The sequence below is a fragment of the Rousettus aegyptiacus genome, unplaced genomic scaffold, assembly GCF_014176215.1.
Source record: "Rousettus aegyptiacus isolate mRouAeg1 unplaced genomic scaffold, mRouAeg1.p scaffold_m13_p_7, whole genome shotgun sequence".
Classification (NCBI taxonomy): Eukaryota; Metazoa; Chordata; class Mammalia; order Chiroptera; family Pteropodidae; genus Rousettus; species Rousettus aegyptiacus.
Genome location: NW_023416310.1, coordinates 24,723,886 through 24,741,021, shown reverse-complemented (window position 1 = coordinate 24,741,021; position 17,136 = coordinate 24,723,886). Strand labels below are relative to the sequence as shown.

General features: G+C 47.0%; 1 long non-coding RNA gene across 1 annotated transcript in view; it reads left to right on the top strand.

The window, feature by feature from the left end:
• The first annotated feature begins 901 nt into the window (after nt 1-901).
• LOC118605554 overlaps nt 902-17,136 on the top strand; it is a 34,170-nt gene continuing 17,935 nt past the window's right edge. The window contains exon 1 of the long non-coding RNA XR_004952203.1: nt 902-2,121. This is a non-coding gene — a long non-coding RNA (uncharacterized LOC118605554). The remainder of the gene's footprint in view (nt 2,122-17,136) is intronic.

Here is a 17,136-nt window from a genome sequence, read left to right as displayed (position 1 = left end):
TGTTCAGTGTCACACCTAAGGCTTCAGGCGTCGGGGAGGACTGGTGGTGTGTGCTCAGCGTTGCGGGACTGGGGGTGGGGGCGGGGCCGGGCTGGGGGAGTGCGCTCCTGTGACACCGAGTCAGGGCGGAGAGGATGGAAGGAGTGAAGGGAAGGCAGGTGGTGACAACTTACTCTCCTTCGGTCTCTGGTCCTCTGTCCTCCCTCCTTCCTAAATTATCCCTCTCACAAGTACCTCAACCCCTTTTATTAGTCATATGTGACTGCTCCTTGGTCTCCTATTAGATAGAAGATGGGGTGAGAAGGAGGAATTGTGTGCCATTTTCTAAGTCCAAGTCTTCCAAGCCCCAGGACGTCCTCTGTCCCCAGAGCCCAACTGCTCTTGCATGTTAGCCCCTGGGGGTAGGAAGGAGGCCGTTTCTTAATTCTTCAGGACAGTCCCTCTTCCTGGAAGGCAGCGGTGTGCAATGTGGAGGCTCAGAAAACCCTTTGTCAAGAGGAATTAAATCTGTTATCAACTCCTTCTTACTGATTTGCATTAGGACCTTGTTTTGTTTTTCTTTTGAGGAAACAGCAAAATTATGCCCCATAAATTGATTTTCGTCTTTGTCAGCAGTTTACTTAGCACAGGTTCACTATGGGGATTATAATAATTTCACAAGCCGATAGCACACAGGATAATATCTCTTAATAAGCAAGATGAAGAAATGACATACTCTAAACAAATGACAGATTAATCACACTATTATCCCAGGCCAGGAGAGAAGAAGGAATAGAGTCCAAATTTAATATGAAGTTGTACCTTTTAATATGAGGAGTTCCTCAGGAGAGACTGAGACCAACTGAGAGCTGCCAGCCCAAAAGCGAAAATCCCCTGATGATGGAGCACATCGTTAGGGAATGAGGAGACTGGCACCAGCAGGTAGGCTGGCTTTCTTTGTGGGGTCGCTGCGAGGCTTTTTAGCCACTGCCCAATGAGAGTGGCCCTTACCATGGCAGGAGTTAATGCTCCAAGGGTCTCTAGAGAATTTTTAGCTTAGGAAAGAGTTGCCTCACCCAAACAGAAACTCAGATAGTCCTCACAAACTCTCAGTGTTTATAGTCAAAATGTCCCCTTGCCATAGTTTCTTCTCCACAAGTTCATAAGCCCCTGGAGGGGGCCCCACAGCAGCTGAGTGCTTATCAAGGACAACCGATGGCATCCTAAAACAACTTTATTCTTACATCAAAACAGCTTTACTTCTAAAAACAACTTTTTTTAAAGTCTTTGTCATAAACCAGTAGATTAAAACAACTTCACTGAAGTTATAAACAAGTGCACTTGAAATCATATTTAACCAATACACAACAGACCTCTCTCCTCCTATTCCTCCTCCTGCCCCCCATCACCCCCCAGTCCCCAACCTTTCCTCCTGTCCACACAGACGCCATCATCCACGGCCAGCACTTTTTTCCTAGTACCGTTGGGCTTTCTTTGCATATTGATCTCTGAGAGGACCAAGTGACTAGCTCCTTGATAAGGGCAATGGTGGCAGCCCCCACCCCCTCTGGGGACCTGGACTCCAGAGAGTGCCCTTTGCTTATAGCCAGAGGCAGAGGCCTCTGCCAAGGCACCTGCTATAATGAAGGAGAAACATCTGCTTGTTTTGTTTACATCTCATCCAGATGTTTGGGTGCCATGTAGATGCAGCCTATGGGCCGTCTGAACGCTGTGGCTGGAAACTGAGATGGGAGGCCAAGAAGGAGGGCTTCTGAACCGAGAAAGGATGGGGCTGGGTGGCAGACACTGCCTGGGGATGGGAAGGCGAGACAGGGGACTGGGGGCGGATCGCAGCCGTGGCAACAACTGGAACAAGATTCTTCATAAACACTGGATCTGTTTACAAAGACATCAGTGTAGGCAAACCCTTGCCAAATCGTGATTTTAAAAACTTGTCCTTTATAATGCTTCACACTACTTACCAGATGCTGAGTAAGGGCCTACTGTGTGCTCTGCAGGCCCCTCCCAGGCTGTCTGCTGCACCCTTCCGGCTCTCTACAAACCCGTGTCCTCTGCGTTGACACAAAGAAAAGCAGCGTTCCTGAGGCTCTGGTCTAGGAGGCCAATTAACAGCAACGGGCAGTGAGTATAAATCACCACTCTCCCCCTCTTCCTGGGCTCAGGGCTGGAAAGTATCAAAACTGTGCAAATACTTGGGATGTTTCTCTTTATTAGTGATAAAATATTGGACGTCAGCGTGTGCCGTTTCATGCACTGCCTCCGACAGTTGGAGCAGTAATTGTGATGAATAGGGGTCCAGGGGCAGGGCTGTAGGCATTTAAGAAGGCTCTGTGGATTGAAAATATTAGGATTGATTAAAGGTCAAATACTTTATAAATTTATCAGGGCTGAATACATTCTTCCGAGGTGGGGGCTACCTTTCTAGCCTGTTGAAAAAGAACTCAGTGTGATCCAATGCCCACCCTGCTCCTCCCCTCAGCCTCCGCCACATTTAACCTATAAAGCTGATGAAACCAGCAGACATTTTCCCGTAATTCGTACCCTTCTGCTTCGCCTGCCAGGAGATGAGTTCAGCACAGACATCTGTGGGCAGGAGTCTGCCCATTTCTCACTGGAGAGAGGAAAGAGAAACGTCTCTTAGACGGAGGGATTAAATCGGCTGGGGTGGAAGCTGCTCTGGGCTCTGACGTCAGCCATCAGGGCAGAGCCTCCGGGGACCTGTTATCAGAAAGAGCTCTATAACCCACCCAAGGAGCCCTCAGGGCAAAAAGGAGAGTCTCCCTTGATTGTCCTTTCTGGAGAGTCTGATTTCCTGTTATTAGATGAAGAGATCTTGGTAACTCTTTGCTGCCAGGAAGCTCCGAGTGAAACTCTATGTTGAATCACAGCTACAGCCCTCACCTCCTTCCTTATGATAAGGTCCATTTATTGAACAAATAGGTATTGAGGCAGAAGCCATTCTGGTGCTGGGGATAAAGCAGGGAACAAAACAGAGGAAAAGTCCTGCCCCTATGGAGCTTATATTCTAGGGGTGAGCAAGAAAATGAATATAAAAACTTATAAATTAAATAGTATATTAAATGGTAATAAGTGCTAAGGAGAAAAACAAAATAGAGAAGAAAAGGAAGTAAGGAGGGCCAGTGGGAGGAAATTGACATTTATAAATGCAGGGGAGGGGTAGTGCAGTTAGTTATTGGAGGAAAAGTTGCTCTGTAAACATGTTTAATTATGCTGGTACCTGAGTGTTTTAGCATTGGCCGTCTATATCCTTTCCTTTTTGGAACTGAGCGTGGCATAAATAAAACCATGTGCAGAAAATGGATGAGGTAGAATAAAACCTGTTTAGAGAAAGAGATTTCCAAAATCTTAGGCTAATGACTTGCCTCTGCATCACCTGAGGGGTTGTTAAAACACATTGCCGGACCTCACTCCAGAGCTCCAGAGGTCAGATTCAGTTGGGGTCTGAGAATTTGCAATTCTATCAAGTTCTCAGGTGATGCTGATGATGACTTAGGAGCCACACGTTGACAACCACTGCCCTAAACCAACAGAGCATTCTCTAGTTGTTCAGGTGACACTTCCTGGAAGAGGTAAACTTCGAGAAAAGTTTGGGAAGAATAAATACTAATTTTTTAACCTCACTCTTTAAAAACAAGGAACAGTAAAAATTAAATCAGCCAGTGGGTGCAGATGGAGGGCCAAACTGTGCGTAGGGGAGGGAATGGTTCTGTTGGTTGAAGCTGAAGCGGACATTTCCCCTTCCTTCCTCTAGCATCCTGGGCAGGGACAGAGAAAGAAGGAGCCAACAGAGACGAGAGAACACCTGTACTGGGGCAGGTGTGCTGGCCATACTAAGGAACAAGAAGGCAGGAGGAGAAAGCTCAAGAGATGTTCCTCCTCCTGGACTATGATAGATAAACCTCATGAAGCACTCACTGGAGGGGTGAGGGGACACACACATCTCTACAGGCAGCTTTTCCAAAAATGTACTCCTGCCAATAGATGCTCATAGGTATCACCAAAAAAGGGTTCTTTTGTTCAATGTTGAGAGCACATTTGATTAAACAAATTTCTTTACTGAAGGATTTGCTCAGTAAAGGGCTTTTAATATGCAAATTTGTGTTGGGAATTTCCTCAGAGGAGGATCTAGTATTTGATGATGTTTTTTTAAACTTTTTGACCATAGACTATCCTTTACTTTTTCATGGAGAATTTAACAAGACCAGTGTACAGTGGGAATCTCTTTGGAAAACATTGACTCTCAGGAATCTCATCCAATCCACACCGAGAGCAAAAATGAAGACATTTTCACATAGCCAAGAACTTAGAGGATATCTCCAGCATCCTTTGTTCTCTTCTAGATGTGCCTGGAATTTGATACCCATTCTTAGGTCCCCATGGTTCTGTGAGATGAAAGCCTGGACACCTGGGCTCCTGAACAGTATGCATTTGACTTGAGCAGGACTGGAACACACCATTCCTCCCATGGATATTTGAGTCTTGCTTAAATACATTCCCACCACACAAAATGTGTAGAAGTATGTACTGTGCTGGCTGGATCAGCAGAACTGCAAACAATACAAACGTGTATTTAGTGAAAAGTTTCTCCCTCCTAACCCTGATTGCCACTCAGTTGCCTTTCCAGAAGCAACTGCTATTACCAGTTCCTTGTGCATTCTTTCTGAATCTGAATCTGAGCACGTGGCTCATGCCTATAAGTAGGGCCTGCAGAGCTGAGAAAGGGAGGGGCGTAGAGGCACAGCTGTGTCTGGAGAACAGCAGCCCTGATATTTATGACTATGATGGTCCTTCTCTAGTGGTCCTGCTTTGGAACATAAATAAACTTAATAGGCTTCAAATAATTATGACAACTGAGTTTAAACCCCAGACTGTGGTCCAGGCCAATGGATGTCTCTCTCTCTTCCCAGCCTGATTCCATTGAGCCAATACTCAGTGTTGAGCCTAGCAGCACCATGAACCTGGTAGATCTTTGGTGGCAAAGATATTGGGGTGGGGGTGGCTTTGGGAGGTCCATTCTTGCAGAATGTCCCAGGCTGAAATGTATTATTGACCTAGTCCAGTCCCCAGCCAGATGGGGCAAATTTCAGATCCTGCTCCTTACCTGGAGAGCAGGGTGAGCCCGGCCTTGGCACCCATCCCAGCCATTCTCAGAAGCTGTGGGTGAGGCATGTAGAATTCTAAATTTGGTTCAAGGCACTGGCACCTTTTGAACACTTTCTATTCGTGAGACATCATACTATCTCGTAGGAAAGGGACCTATCTGTAATGTGCAGCAAACTGAGATCGAAGGCCATGGTATAAAGTTAAAAAAAATAATGAAGGAGATAACAGATGAGCTTTGTTCCTGCCGAGCAGAAATGGGACTTTCCAGGAGAAGGAGAGACCAAAACAAAGGCACTGAGATGGGGCAATGTTCGGGGAGAGAATGGTGTGGTCGAGTGAGAGAGCAAACAGGGAAATATGTTGGACCCGGAACTTGGAGAGCCTTTCGTTCATACTAAGGGACTTGGACTTTATCAAATGAGCCCTGGAAAGTCAGGTCGTATTTTAATGTTTTAAAGTAATACATGTATAGACAAAAATCTGCAAGCAATACAAATGTATATTCAGTGAAAAGTATCTCCCTCCATTCCCTGATTGCCAGTCACTCAATTGCATTTCCAGCAGCAACTGCCATTACCAATTTCTTGTGCATTCTTTCAGAGCTAGTCTTGTCTTTACAAACACATATGTGAATATATCTCCCCAATACTTTTAAAAGACAAATATTAACATGTTGTATATACTTACCTGTACTTTGTTCATTACACTTAACTACAAATCTTGCCACTCGGTTGCCTGGAACATTGTATTCCATAGTTTATTTAATAAGACTAACCCATGGACATTTGATGTTTCCAGTCTTTTGCTACTTCCAACAATGATGCAGTGAACACTCTTGTTTTTAAACCGCTTTGTGCATGTGCCCGCAAATTCACAGACGTGAAATTTGGTCAAAGGGCATTTAATGCAGGGGATGCTGGGACCAGATCTATTTTAGGAAGACCCTTTTGGAAGCAATAGGATAACGGAAAGGAGGAGAAGAGACAAGTTTAGAGGGTGTTCTGATTACACCAGGCAAGATATGATGAGGGCCAGAACAGAGCACTGGCTGAGAAATGGGAAGGAAAGGAAAGGATGGAAAAGACACTAGGAACCGATTAGATATGTGTCCATCTGGAAAAACAAATCCAAGGCACTCAGAGGCTCAGAGCCCCACTTAGGGAGGGGTTAAGCAAGAGCTAGAAAAAAGGAGTAGCTTTAATCAGATTTTTAAAAACCAGGAATGTGTCTGCATAGATAGAAAAGTGGAAAGCTGAGAAATCACCACCTCAGGCCTGATAGAGCAGGAAGAAACATGAAACTAAAAAAGTTAGAGGGTCCTAATGTCCCCTGGTGAGGGGTGATCGGACCCAGTGTAGTTCCTGACAAGGAAGGGGTTAAGAACATGGACTTTGGAGTCCTTGAGTTTAGAAGCAGTTTATGAACTGTATTAGTCAGTAGGCTTTCTGCTGGAACCAACAATCACGAAATTTCAGTGGTTTAACACAATAGATTATTTCTGGCTCACATCACTACCCAGCTGCAGGAACAGTGATGAGGAAGGGGCTCTGCTAAAAGCAGTAATCTAAGATCCTAGTTTTTTCGTATTCAGATTCTACCCTCCTCTGAGTCCTCAGCATTCTTTCCACTCAGCCACTGGAGGAGGGGCGGAGGGAGAGGGGAAGAACTGTGTACAGGTAGGTTTTATGGGCCAGAATTGGAAATGACTTATGTCGCTTCCACCAACTTTCTCTTGGTCAAAATTGAGTCGTATGGCTGCATCTAAGTACAAGGGAGCCTGGAAATGGCATCCAGCTGTGCACCCAGGAGGAAAAGGGTCATGCTTGACAAACAACTAGCCAAACTTTGCCATCGAAACTGTGTGTCCAGGGCGAGTCCCTTAACATTTGAGAGGCTCAGCCTTCACATCTGTAAAATGGGAATGATCACCTCATAGGACTGTTCTGAGGATTAAATGAGATAATGTGTGTCATCCACTCAGCCTGGCATATGTAGATGAATAAATAATCACTGTAGTGAGTATTTATACATAATCATAGTGTGTGCTCTTTGATCGTGACCCTATGAAAGCAATTGTGGTGGTTTTTCCTGTCTTTCTCTGGCCACTCCAGGTCTACACAGACAGAGGAAAGCTTGGTCTGTTTGTTATTGACCTGGATTATTCTAGCCCCAAAGTAGATATATTTGCTTGAACTAAATCATTTGGTTTGGCTGACTCCACGGATCAAATTCATGACTTTTTTCCAAATCTCACTATGCCTGCCTGGTCCACGCAGACCCAGCCTCCACCTCTGCCAGACATCTCCACTCCTAGTATATGCAGGCTGCAAAATGATTCTTGTTCATTCTTTCATGTTATTCCCACACTTCAGAAGTCTGGAGGGAAGCTAAATGTTTGCCGTTCTGAGATCATTTGAAGCCGGGCATGCAAAGAGTTCCGAGTCACTTTCAAGTCTGCCTGTAGGAAATCTTTCTTGGCAACCAGACAACTAGAATTAGTTATTAAAGGCATGTCAAATGAATAAAGACACCTCTGTGAGGAAAACCGCAAGAGCAGTTACTTTTTCTAATATGAATAGGAGGCTAATATCAAATCACCTTTAATTTTCCACTCTTTCTATGCTGTTCGGATGGTAGGTCAAGTCTAATAACACAGATACAATGGAAAACCATTTATGTTTTCATCTATCTCAATACATATGCCCATTGCAGATGTGCGCCTTCAAAACCGGGGTCTGGAATTTAATCAAGTACACTGACAAAGCTGTTTCCTCCGGAACATTCTCCAAGATGCCAGGCCCATGTTGCCCTCACAGGCTGTAAGAAGCCAACCTATGAAACAGAAAAAAAGCATAGTCCTGTCTACAAACCATGCATTCCACAGAGCTCAGGCCACAGCATTTGCCAAAAGGCAAGATTGACTATGAAGACCCAGCCATGAGAAGGACCAGGGAAGAAAGTGGAGTAAAGGCATTTTGAAAACATGGGCTTGCTTTTCAGATGTGAGTCACCCAAGGCCCAGCGAATTCTCTTTTCCTGGCGGCCTAGATTTAGAGTTATTAAGGATAGATTTGTGCACAGGGGAGCTGGTGACCAACAAGGAGTACCATGTCATGGTTAGGAGGCTCCAGTTTGGAGTCCGGTACACTGTCCGGGTTCAAACTCAAGTGCTGCTGTGTTTGGTTATAATGAGCAAATTGTTCCATTTCTCTGGACCTCAGTTTCCTCATCTATAGAATGGGGACAATAATACCTATCTCACAATAATACCTATTAAATATACCCATTTAATACTCACATGGTTGTCGTGAGTATTAAATGAGCTAATTCTTACCAAGTACTTAGAAAAATGTTTGACAAGGAGTAAACTCTCAAGAAATGTTGACTATTACTGCTACTGTTATTGACAATATTATTATTATCCAGTGGGCACGGGAATTCATAAGTAATTATGTGTGTGTGTGTGTGTGTGTGTGTGTGTGTGTGTGTGTGTGTGTTGCAGTGGGGGGGATGTCATGTAAGCTTGAGCAATATGGACTTTATATGGAAGGAAATCTGGTTGAGAAAAACCAAACTGGCCCTTTAAGGTGCAGCTACCTTGAAAGCTCTTCTGTTAGGTAGACATGATTTAAATCTTCATGGGTCAAATGGTGAAGCTGTGCCTGTACAGATGTCCTAAGCAGACAAGTCCATCCTCTGGATGCAGAAGATTTCATCCTGGATCAAAAATACAGAAACCATTTCACTAAGTTCACTCCAGCTTCTAGAAATTAACACCCCTCAGATGAGTCCTGTGGGACGAGGCTTCATGCCTTTTCTGTATCTAAGAGCTTTGAGTGGCTTTTTCTCAAATTAACTTTTAAGGGCCAAATAGTCATTTTGCAGCATTTGCCCCTGGATCTAGGTGCAGGCCACCGATGTGATCTTCTTGCCCCTTGTCCTTACCTTCAGGTTAACCCCCCTGGTCCCTCACAGCCTGACACCAGCATGTGGCTTTCCAGCTTCCCTTCCATTGACACTGCAGGTGGATCTATATTACCTCTTTGTTAAGGGTCTAAGGTGGCTAATTTGTCTTTGTAAAACAAAATGAAGATGGCAATGGAAAACTTCAATTGGATACTGGGCTGTGCCATTTGTTCAAGTGTTAGCCTTTGGGAATGAAGACAGTCAATTGACTGAGTTTCAACTAATTGTGGTGCTCTAGTAACCCAGCCTAAGGCCTTTGATGAAGACTTTGACATGTGTGTGCATGTGTGCAAATGCGTATATTCGCATGTAGAGAGAGTGTGTGTAAGCACTGCTGGTAAAGCAGAAAATAAAATAGCAGAAGTGTCTGAGTGCCTGTTCTGTGCCAGGAGCTTTATTTCACTCATTCCTTGTAACAAACCATGGAGGCAGGTATTAATATTAATACATATAAGGAAACTGAGGTTAGGAAGGGCAAGATAGTTCACCCAAGCCCAGGTACCAAGTAAGAGAAAGAACTGTGACCCAGACCAGTCTGTCTGACTCTAGGCTGGGCTCTTTTCCCTTCGAGAAGGGGAGGGGGAGGAAAGAGAGGAAGAAGCAAGTGGGGGTAGCAGTGGCTGTAGGAACTAAAAAAGAGAAGACACTCAGGGACAGGGTCTAAAAATCCTGGAATGAAGTCTGAGCGTTGGTACTAACTCTGCCCCTGAGACCCCTAACTCTCAGCCACCATAAAGTCTGTACGTCTGCCCTCTCCCATCCCCACTCTGCTTTTTTTAGTTCCTCTTCCTGACTGATAGGGGCCTGACCTGCCAAGGTGATTGTTCTGCTGCTGGAATCTGGATCTCCCACATCTGGAACGGGGCTCCCGCAGAGTTGGTAGAGAGGTCGAGACTCTGCTTAGGGGCCACTGCCATGGCAGGGGGCATGTCCCTCGGCCCCTGTTCTGAGCTGGGTCACCTGTGGGAGGGTGCCCAGGTCACAGGGGTGGAGCAGGGCTGGAGGGGCTGCTCTGTCTGGGGTTAAATGCTCCCAGCAGTTCAGCCACAGGCACCCTGCACCCTTCTGCCTCATTTCCTCGGCAGTTGGCTCTCTATCAGCAGTCGCCAGGGCTCAGCAGGAGTCATCCAGATGTAGCTGTGACAATGTGGCTCTCGTCTTCCTCTGAGGGGATCCTGTGTGAGGGAAGCCCCCTTTGTTTCTTTCCGGCCCACATCCATCTTCCCAGGGCGGCACACTGTCATCTAGGAGAGGAGGCCCGTGAGCTTCCCCCTGCCCTCCGTGACTTTGGCCTGGGAACCTCTGTGCAACCTCCCGCCCCTGCACCGCCCCAGCACTCCCGAGCAAAGAGCCACGCCGGGCCAAGCCTGTGCATATAGGGCCTCAATTTCAGATCAGATTCACAAATTTAATTTCCTATTCCTTAATTTAATTCTGCATTTTAGTTTTGTTTTTATTATTTACATGGGTTCCCTTTAATGATTCCAAATTGCTGCTGCCCTCTAGCAGAATTTTGTCTTAGGTTAACTTCTTGAAAACCGATCAGCGTTGGAGTTTATTCCGCACTGAGTTTAGTTATTTTCTGAAACGAAGCACAATTAAATTAGAATAATGAACATGCTCTTTAGAGGATTAATTCATAATGAGCAGGCCATGTGCTACAGCTCACAGAAGAAAGGGCACGAGGACCGAAAGCTGTTTTTTCTGCCTAAATACGAAAAGTACATTCTGCTGAGCAGAACAAATCAGCTAATGACATCCAGAGCGCCGGCCAGCCCCAGAGCGGCACAGAGCTGGCATCTCGAGTTAGCGCAGTCCCCGCCGATGCTGCTGCCTGGGAAGGCTGGCAGCAGGGATCCGCCCGGATGCCCCCTCCTCCGCACAGCTGACGGGGACTACCATCAGCCTTCTAAATTCTGCCCCAGGAAGCCCTGAATGCCACAGCCTGTCACTTCACAAGCTTCACCCTCGGAGCTTCCCAGAGCTCTGTCCTTCATTCATTCTTTTATTCGAAGAATGCTTTTCTGGGCTGCTGCTGTTACGGACCGGGCATCATTCATGGATACACCATTGGATACATTAGCAAACAACAACAACAACAACAACAACAACAACAACAACACCCCCAGTCCTTCTGGAGGTTACATCCTAGCATGCAGAGATGGGAAATAAACAGTAGAAATAATAAGAAAATTATATAGTATGTGAGAAGGTGATGAGTGCTAAGGAGTAAGGGGAGTTGAGAGCCATGCCGTGTGAGCGTGGTTTGCAATTTTCAATATGATGGGTCGGGATAGGCTCATGGAGAAAGTGTCAACTGAGCAAAGACTTGAGGAGATGAGAAAGTGAGCCACTTTCAAGAGTGTCCCAGGGGACAAGAACATTCCAGAAGAAACAATTGGAAACGACACAGGCAAAAGCCCTAATGTAGGAGTGTGACTGGTGAGCTGAGGAAAGGCAAGGCCGATTGGGCCAGAAAGGAGAGAGTGGTGGGGAGGAGAATGGGACCAGATCCTCTAGCCCTTGGCTTCTGCTCTGAGTGAATGGGAAGTCCTGGGAGGGACTTGACTAGAGAGCTAGGACGTGATCTGACTTACATAGGAGGGTCTCTGGCTGCTGGCTGAGAATAGACTTCCTGGGGTAAAGTGGGGTGGGGCGGGTGGAAACTGGAAGGCCCATTAGAAGGGTAACGGGCCTCTAAAACTCTAGTCCCAGGCTCCCCCAGACTGTATTCTCTAGAAGCCCAAGTGCTAAGCCCAGGCCTCACAGCCTGGAGGCTTACAGGCTCCTATAGCCTCTGCCTCCCAGAAGGCCCAGAAAAGCAGTTTTCAAGCAGCCATGAGGCGTGTCTTGAACGTTATTCCTTGGTTTAGGAGACCCTCCACACCCCTGCCACTAACCCATGGACTAGAAAGCCGAAGCCTGAAATGGAAAGAGCCTTCAGGCAGGGGACAGCTCTGCACAGTTCCTTTGGTTGTTTCAGGCTCCTCTGAGAGGGACGCCCTCTTGGCCAGGTAACTGACAAAGTGACATCGGAAGGCCTCTGCTATGCAGCTGCCACAGAAACAGGGGACAGATCAAAGCCAAAGAGGACCAACATCTGTGGCAACCAAAGCAAGGAAGAGGTACAAACAAACCGAATGAATAAATAAGCAGATGAATGATTGATGGGTGGGGGGATGAATGATTAATGAATAAATGAATGATTGATGAATAAATGAATGTATGGCCTGGAGCCAGCTCCTCCTCTCTGCTCTTTGAGTGTATTCTCTCCTGGGAACCCAAGAATAAAGATCCTCTCACGGTCCTTACCTCTAGAATTTCTTGCCAAAGTTGGGATCACACTGCTTCTGACCCTAGGTGAGGAGGAGGCTCTGGCTTAGGAGCAGAAGCCTGGGGCTGCAGGGGTGGGCTGGGGAAGAAGGGCCCAGCAACTGGGCCTGGGATAGGAGATATCTGGAGCAGCCTGTAGGCTCTGATAGAGGAGAGCTCTGAGGGTCTCCGAGGAGGGTAAGGTGTGTGGGGGCAGAGAAGGGGGCGTTTTACAATATAGGTTTTATCATCATGCAAGTTTGGTGAGGCCAACAGATCAGGAGACGACTGCCGTTGAAAAGATAGTTTGTTATACTTATAGATCCCAGGAGAAGGGGCCGGGCCACACCATGGGGTGGGGGCCACATAGAGAAGCACCAGGGTTGGTCAGAAGGTGGGGGAGTAAGGAAAAACACAGGCAAGAGCTTTTATTTTGGTTTCCGCAGGAGAGACCAGTGAGGCAGGGTAAGTGGAGATAGGGTTAGCTAATATAAGTAGTTTTAGTTGTCTCGGGGCACAGGGGCTGTCCCTAATTGTCTGGTCCCTGCACGCATGGGAATTAGGGTAGGAGGTAGAGGTCCAGGTGTAAGAGCTCTGAGAAAGGAAGCAGTTTGGGATATGAACTCTGGATTGGTTGATTTTCATATGAAAGGCATATTATTGGCAGGTAAGTCCTTTACTCCGATCCAGGAATTGGCTAACCCTGGGAGGGACAGACCCTCCGGTGTCAGCAAAGCTCCAGATGTCAAGGCATCAAAATACAGAAAATAAAAAGACATGCTTAATGCAGAGGGAAAGAGGAGAGATTTGGTTTTCCCTTTCCTAATCCCACACGAGGCATTCTGCAGATGCTGGGCCTTGGATTTGTCTCATTCTGGGGCCAGTTATGATAGAGAAGTCCATTCCAACTGAGTGTGTGTGGCTGTATTATTCCAACAGGCAGGAAGACTGGCAACTAAAATTTCCAGACACTTTGCTCCATGAGGCAGGCCAGTGGTGGCTCCCGCTGAAGCCCAGACAACCCCTCCACGGTTCTGGCATCACCCAGATACTTGACTTTCCCCTACTTCCAGAAGTTCTTGTCTTCCAATGTGCCCAGATCCTGGTGCCTTCCATGGGAGAAGTGCCCTATTGGGGGAGTGTTTGAGGAAGCAGTGTCTGGAGACCCCGGGTCTCATGGTCCCACTCAATTTTGGAGGAGGGTCTTGTCAAGGGATTCCCATGGAATCTAGACTGTGAGTTGAGGGTCAAAAGACCACTTAGAAGAGTATATGTGTATGTCCACTTTATTTTCTGAACTTAAATAGATAATTATAAGAAAAATGGCGCCCTTAGCGAAGGGCTAGATGTTGGGCTAGGAGCTTCGCATATTTTTCTGTCATTTAATTCTTTCATCAACCTCAGGAGGAAGGTTTTTTTAATCCTGATTTTACAGATGAAACTGAGGCAGAGAGAGGCTAAGTAACTTGTTGCTAAGCAATTGACCCAGATTCGTACCCAGATGGGTTATGGACACTTAGAGTTGAAAACGGAGGCAGTTCTTTCCTAATCACCCTGCTGATCTCTCACTTCTTTGACCCTATGGTTCTTAACCCTTTGGGGGGCTACAGAGCCCTCTAAGCATGTGATGAGCATAGAGCCTCTTTCTTGAAAATGTGAATTTTCCATTTTGCACATTTACCAGGCAATGTCAGGGGTCCACAGGCCCTCCTGATGCTCACCAACTCTGCTTTTGGCATTCCTTTTTTTTTTTTTTTTTTTCTTTCTCATAACCTAAGGCCCCCAAAATCACCTCAGTGGGGAATGGAATCAGACAAGACAGGTTAATCAATGAAAGCTCACTGCATGCTCCTTCCATAATTGCATTCCTGCCTTTTCATCCTAACAGCCAGCACTTAGGGTAATTGCATTCCAATAAGACTCCCAGGTCTGGGGCCTCAGGGGCCTGCACTGGAACCTGTTGACATGCCATTTGCTTCCAGAGGGGTTCTGGAGACCAAGACAACCTTTTAAAATTCTTCTCTGTTGTCTTTGCTGCAAGAGAGACAAAGGACTCTGTAACAGACCTCGTCCAGAAATCCCACTTTCTTAACCCGCTCACATTAGCCCTGGAGCCAAGAAGGCTCCCTCGGGCTGAGGCTGTCTTTCAGAAGTCAAAACAGCAGCACCTATTATTCCAAGTGGGTGACCTTTGGAGACACCTGGCTTTGGAGAGGGATGGTCACCACTGTCAGGCCGTGCAGAGCCGAAGGGCTCAGGAGCTCCCTCAGGGGCTGGGTGTTGTGCTGCCTCAAATACCCCCAGCTTCCCTCATTTACTCAAGATTTATGGGCACCTCCCTAAAGGGCTTCTCCTCTTCACAAACAAAACCCCCAATACCAGGAAGTAGGGAATCCCCTAAGAAGCAAGGATGTTTCCTGAATCCAGAGAGTCTGATTTCCACAAATACAACTTCCTCTTAAAAAAAAAGTCCAAGCGTTCTTCAGGCATAGTGAAGTCCATACAATTAACAGAGAAAACGCAGGGTTCAGAGTGATTCAAATTTCAGTTTCCCAAATAAAAATGGCTCCCCTGTGGACCCCCACCAAAGGAATGAGGTATAAAATGGAGAGGTCTGGTGTTTGTTATATGACTTACAGATGCCCTTTCCTTCCATCCCCCTATCTCCCCTTGATGCTTCTTTCCTGGGAAGGAAATTCTCGGGGGCTCTTCTTCCTCTGATTTGAGGCCCTAGAAGTCCCCCACAAGCCCAGCACCCTTGCACTACATGCTCAGGGCTGAGAGCTGATTCCTTCATCCCTGCCGAGAACTTCCTGCTCTCCCTCAGAGGGAATGGATTGTTTTGAGATGGAAACGGTATTGCTGCAGAAGGGAGGGGAGATGAGTTAAGTATTACTGGATGGCTATTCCCCGCTCCGACATTATGTACTCCTTGTGGCTGATCACGAAGCAGAAAGAGCATCCACTTTTCAGTAAGGCAGGCCCATGGTGAAATCCTGGCTCAGCCAAGTACAAGCTGTGTAACATCGGGCAGGTCACTTCACCACTTTGCATCCCAGTTTCCTCCAAGGCGTGACGGGAAGAGAATAAGAATTACAAGGTTGAAATTGAAGAGATAACCTACACCGTGGTGTCCAGCCTTCGATACTTGATTTCCTTTCTGCTTTTTTTTTACTTGATGGCACAAACTTCTAAAGCATGTTGCAGATATCAGAGGCACTACTGGGTTGTTCTTCATCGTTGCTCTGGGGCCAGCCCTTCTCCCCAGCCTTTTCCCACTCCACTCAATTCTTTTTTCCCCCTAATCGCTCCCCTACCTATGATTCCAGAGAACCTGGTTCTCACTAACAAGCTCATCATTATCCTCTGTGGTTCATTGCAGTGGCCAGTGCAGCCTCACAAATGGGGACACCCATGGACAGGTCAATTTGTCCATCCCTGCCTCTTCTGGTTTAACACCGTGGTCTGTATGTACATGTCTGTTATGGCTGCCACGTGCTTTCTATGGGTGGTAAGATTGCAGACTTTTCATTGCATGGGGTAGATCCTAAATGGGTGTCGACCTCCTGGGGACAACCAGAAGCCCGTAGGGCTGTATGAGGCACACACCCTCCTCTTCAAGGCTGGGCGCATTGCCATCTCTTTACTTACTGGAAGCATCGCCTCCGTCAGTTTTTACCACCGTCATGCTCTCCCTTGCTGTCAGTATCCACACCCCAATCAGAACTATCCGAGCCTCAAGGAACTAATACCCTCTATGACACAGCACAACCAGACCCTCAAAGAGGATCAATCCTAGACCCAGGTCCACCATTTTAGGGTACGTTTTGCATGCTTACAGGTTAAGTGTTTTAAATGGAATCTTGAAGTTTCCAAGTCAATTGGGGAGGAGTGGGGGTGGAGGAGAAAGGGGGGCCTGTGTAGGGAAAGGGTCAAAATGGGCCAGAGGAGATTAGGGATTTAATTAAACTGCCCGTTTGGGTAAAGGTTTTAGGGCAAAGCTGATTTGCATTACAATGGCAGTTTATCTGAATTTCATTCTACTGAAGGAAGCTCTTTTACACTTAATTATTGCGGCCTGAGCTTTGCTTCTCCTTAATGCCCCTCCCAGGGTAAGCGGGCTGCTTTCCTCTCAGCTTCAGCCATGCTGGCCACTGCCAGAGGCAAGACCCCCTAGTCTTCTGTCTCAGTACAACTCTGTCCAGGTACCAGGCAATACCTAGGTAGGTGAAAGGCCTTTGGGATGACTCAGCAAAGTCAGGTCTGGTTTGGGGGTGACTCCTGAAGGTCTCGTAGAGCTCCCCATAGAGCTCCACAGCCTGCCAGGGAAGCGGAGAATGGCTCCGGGAGTAGACTGCTGGGACTGGGCCTGGGGTCTCTGCTCTCACAACCCTCAGGCAGCACACAGCACTGCCATTCACCTGGTAGTCTCCTGCTGTGACAGTAGCCCTCGACGGGCAGAGGCACGGTGGGCGGCTAAGGGTGCTGGGGCGGGGGTTCTGGACGAGAGAGAGTCTCTCTGGCTGACTCGTCATGGAGGCCTGAAGGTGCAGGGGCTGCACCTCAGTGTTCGGTGATGGTAAAAACTGTTTTCCAGGTAGAAAGTCAGCATTCAATGACCCGTCAGAATAAAGGGAGAGGAAAATAAAAAGTGGATGGGGAAAGTCAGCGGGCTCTGATACAGATAGCAGGAAGCCCCGAGGAGAAGGGCCTCAGAGTTTAGAGGAACGAGCA